The sequence below is a fragment of the Aptenodytes patagonicus genome, unplaced genomic scaffold (genome assembly GCF_965638725.1).
Source record: "Aptenodytes patagonicus unplaced genomic scaffold, bAptPat1.pri.cur scaffold_77, whole genome shotgun sequence".
In the NCBI taxonomy this organism is placed as follows: Eukaryota; Metazoa; Chordata; class Aves; order Sphenisciformes; family Spheniscidae; genus Aptenodytes; species Aptenodytes patagonicus.
Genome location: NW_027472026.1, coordinates 533,469 through 538,113, shown reverse-complemented (window position 1 = coordinate 538,113; position 4,645 = coordinate 533,469).

The window sequence follows — 4,645 nt, the reverse complement described above, 5'->3', positions numbered from 1 at the left end:
CGACTGATACCGGCACAGGCTGGTTCTTTGGTTCAGCCACAGGGTGTGTCACCGGGGTCTGAGTGGCCGCAGGGCCTGTCGCCGGGGTCGGAGTGGACACAGGGCCTGTTGCCGGAGTCTGAGTAGCTGCAGAGCATGTCACCAGGGTTTGAGTGGCCACGGGGCCTGTCGCTAGGGTTGGAGTGGCCGCAGGGCCTGTTGCTGGGGTCTGAGTAGCTGCAGAGCATGTTGCTGGGGTCTGAGTGGCCGCAGTGCGTGTCGTTTTACTGTCAGAGCCAGAGACCTTCTCTTCCCTTTGAGGGCACTGAATGGTGTTGAACAGGGCTCGGTAGGCATGGGCCAGGCCCCAGCACGTTGCAATGATCTGCATCTCTCTGGAGTTGCCACGGTGACAGCATACTTTTTCCAAATATTCTACTAACTTTTCAGGATTCTGCACTTGCTCAGGGGTGAAGTTCCAAAACACTGGGGGTGCCCATTGGCCTAGGTACTTGCCCATCTTGTCCCACACACCCTGCCACTCATAACTATTCAGCCTTAGGGCAGATCTCTGGATGATATTCTTAAATTGCTTACCAACTTTAGACAAAACCGAAACAATATTCCAAAGAAGTACCAATAGAAGTATCTTAACTACCCAAGGATGTTCAAAATACTGAAAAGTTACTGTAATGAAGGAGGAAACATTATAGAAGAAGGTAGTGACACTGCCATTCTGTATTTCCTCTGTAAAAAAACTCTCAGAAAAGTTACTGCAATTGCTAGTTGTCTCCACGAAATGATCTCTGTGGTACAGTAACGGCTTCATTGCGAAGTTTACATACCACACTAACGTCAAGGTCAATATTCTAAAAACAAACCTCACAAGTGAGACATTACTATTCACTGCAGACCACAGCAAACTGCAAAAACCAACACCAATCTTTAACATGTACAGCAGGAAAAAGAGCGCGATGCAGATTATACAAATCAATATCGAGAACAGAGAAACCAACATTGTGACCCACAACTACTAACAGATATAAGTTCCTTAATACACTCCGGTTAATCTGTTATTATCTCAAACCCTTCGAGCCCCACGTTGGGCGCCAAAAAGGACTGTCGTGGTTTAATTTCAGTCGGCAACTAAGCACCACGCAGCCGCTTGCTCACTCCCCCCCACCCGGTGGGATGGGGGAGAGAATTGGAAGAGCACAAGTGAGAAAAACTCATGGGTTGAGATAAAAACAGTTTAATAATTGAAATAAAATGATAATAATAATATGATAATAATAATGCTAATACACAAAGCAAGTGATGCACAATACAATTGCTCACCACCCGCCGACCGATGCCCAGCCAGTCCCCAAGCAGTGGCCCCCCCAGCCAGCTTTCCCCCAGTTTATGTACTGAGCATGACATCACATGGTATGGAATGTCCCTTTGGCCAGTTGGGGTCAGCTGTCCTGGCTGTGCCCCCTACCAGCTTCTTGTGCACCTCCAGCCTTCTCAGTCGGTAGAGCATGGAAAACTAAAAAGTCCTTGGCTAGTGTAAGCATTAGCTAGCAACAACTAAAACATCGGTGCGTTATCAACTTTGTTCTCATCCTAAATCCAAAACACAGCACTGTACCAGCTACTAGGAAGGAAATTAACTCTATCCCTGCCAAAACCAGGACACTCGAGCACTTGCCGGTGAAGACTGAGGCAAAAAAAGCCATTGAGTACCTCTGCCTTCTCTGTGTCCCGGGTAACCAGGTCTCTCGTTTCATTCCGGAGACGGCCCACATTTTCCCTCGTCTTCCTTTTATCCCCAACGAACCTATAGAATCTTTTCCTGTTGCCCTTGACGTCCCTGGACAGATTTAATTCCATCAGGGCTTTAGCTTTCCTAACCTGATCCCTGGCTGCTCAGACAATTTCTCTGTATTCCTCCCAGGCTACCTGTCCTTGCTTCCACCCTCTGTAGGCTTCCTTTCTGTGTTTGAGTTTGTCCAGGAGCTCCTTGTTCATCCATGCAGGCCTCCTGGTGTTTTTGCCTGACTTCCTCTTTGTTGGGATGCATCGCTCCTGAGCTTGGAGGAGGTGATCCTTGAATATTACCCAGCTTTCTTGGGCCCCTCTTCCCTCCAGGGCTTTGTCCCATGGCACTCTACCAAGCAGATCCCTCAAGAGGCCAAAGTCTGCTCTCCTGAAGTCCAGGGTAGTGAGCTTGCTGTGTGCCCTCCACGGTGCCCTCAGGATCTTGAACTCCACCATTTCATGGTCACTGCAGCCCAGGCTGCCTTTGAGCTTCACATTCCCCACCAGCCCCTCCTTGTTGGTGAGAACAAGGTCCAGCATAGCACCTCTCCTCGTTGACCTCTCTACCACTTGGAGAAAGAGTTATCATCGGCGCATTCCAGGAACCTCCCAGATTGCTTATGTCCTGCCATGTTGTCCCACCAACAAATGTTGGGGTGGTTGAAGTCCCCCATGAGGACCAGGGCTTGAGAGCGTGAGGCTGCTCCTATCTGTCTATAGAGGGCCTCATCCGCTCGGTCTTCCTGGTTGGGTGGCCTGTAGCAGACCCCCACCGTAATGTCACCTGTCCCTGCCTTCCCTTTAATTCTGACCCATAAGCTCTTGGTTGGCTCCTCATCCATCCCCAGGCAGAGCTCCATGCACTCCAGCTGGTCACTGGCATAGAGGGTGACACCCCCTCCTCGTCTCCCCTGCCTGTCCTTCCTAAAGAGCCTGTATCCCTCCATCCCAACACTCCAATCATAGGAGCCATCCCACCATGTCTCCGTGATGCCAATAAGGTCATAGCCCTCCAGGCGTGCGCACGTCTCTAGCTCCTCTTGTTTATTCCCCATGCTATGTGCATTTGCATAGAGGCATTGAAGTTGGGCCCCCGATGAAGCTGACTTACTGGCTGGAGTTCTTTTGTGCTGCTCTTCAGGTGCTCTCCTGCTGACCTGTGTTCCTCCTCCAGGCTCTGGGCATCTATTGCTGGCCCTGGCATCAAACTGGTAGGAGTGGGATGGATTGAGGTTCTCCTCCCCTGGCATGTCTAGTTTAAAGCCCTCTTCACCAGCTTGGCAAGCCTATGACTGAAGATGCTCTTTCCCTTCTCTGACAGATGGACCCTGTCAGCCCCCAGTAGAGGGGAGCTAGTCAAGGACTTCTCAGTTTCTCACGCTTTACCAACTGAGAAGGCTGGAGGTGCACAAGAAGCTGGGAGGGGGCACAGCCAGGACAGCTGACCCAAACTGGCCAAAGGGATATTCCATACCATTTGACATCATGCTCAGCATATAAACTAGGGAGAAGCTGGCCAGGGGGCCGCTGTTCAGCGACTGGCTGGGCATCGGTGGTGAGCAAGTGCATCATGCATCACTTGCTTTGTATATTCTATTATTATTATTACTACTACTATTACTATTTTACTTTATTTTATTTCAACTATTAAACTGTTCTTATCTCAACCCATGAGTTTTCTCACTTTTACTCTTCCAATTCTCTCCCCCATCCCACTGGGGTGGAGGGGAGTGAGGAAGTGGCTGTGTGGTGCTCAGTTGCCAGCTGAGGTTAAAGCACAACAAGGATAAAAGTAGACAGAAAATTTTAAAGGCAAGAGTGATTAAGGAAATAAGAAAAAAAATTTTAAAAATCACAATGGCAAACTAAAATGGAGATGTAGAAAAAAATTTTAAAAGCGAGAACACTAAGGAAAGAAAAGAAACAATTAAAAGAAGACAGCAAAGGGAATAAAAGTAGGCATAGAAAGAACGTTTGAAAAGCAAGGGAGATTAGGGAAATAAAGGAAGAAGTTATGAAATGGGGACAGCGAACTAAAACAGATGAAGAAAGAAAATTTAAAAAGCGAGGGCACAAAGGAAAGATAAGAAATAATAAAGACAGCAAACAGGATAAAAGTAGAAAATTTAAAAAGCGACAGGAATTAGGGACAAAAAGGAAAAAAATTTAAAATAGGGACAGCGAACTGAAACAGAGAGGTAGAAAGAATATTTTAAAAGCGAGGCCACTAATAGAGACAAGAAATAATTAAATAATAAAGACAGTTAATGGAATAAAAGTAGACGGAATATTTTAGAAGCAAATAGGATTAAGGAAATAAGGAAAAAATTAAGTAATAGCAACGTTGAACTAAAATGGAGACGTAGAAAGAAAATTTAAAAAGCAATGGCACTAAGGAAAAACAAGAAAAAAATAATTAAAAAATAAAGAGAGCAAACATGGTAAAAGTAGAAAATTTTAAAAGCCAAGGGATCAAGAGAGGAAAGAACTAAAAAAATAGTGACAGCAAACTAAAATGCAGACAGACAGAAATGATAAAATGCAATGGCACTAAGGAAAGACAAGAATTAAAAAATAAAGACAGCGAATGGGAAAAAGATATACAGAAAGATTTTAAAAGCTATGGGGAATAGGGAAATAAAGGAAATAAATTAAAAAATAGGACAGCAAATTAAAACTGAGCCATAGAACAAAAATTTAAAAGGCGACGGCATTAATGAAAGAAGAAAAAATTAAAAAAATAAACACAGTGAATGGGATAAAAATAGACAGAAAGAACATTTTAAAAGCAACAGCGATTAGGGAGATAAGGGAGAAAAAAATTTAAAAATACGGATAGCAAACTAAATAATTTTAAAAGCAA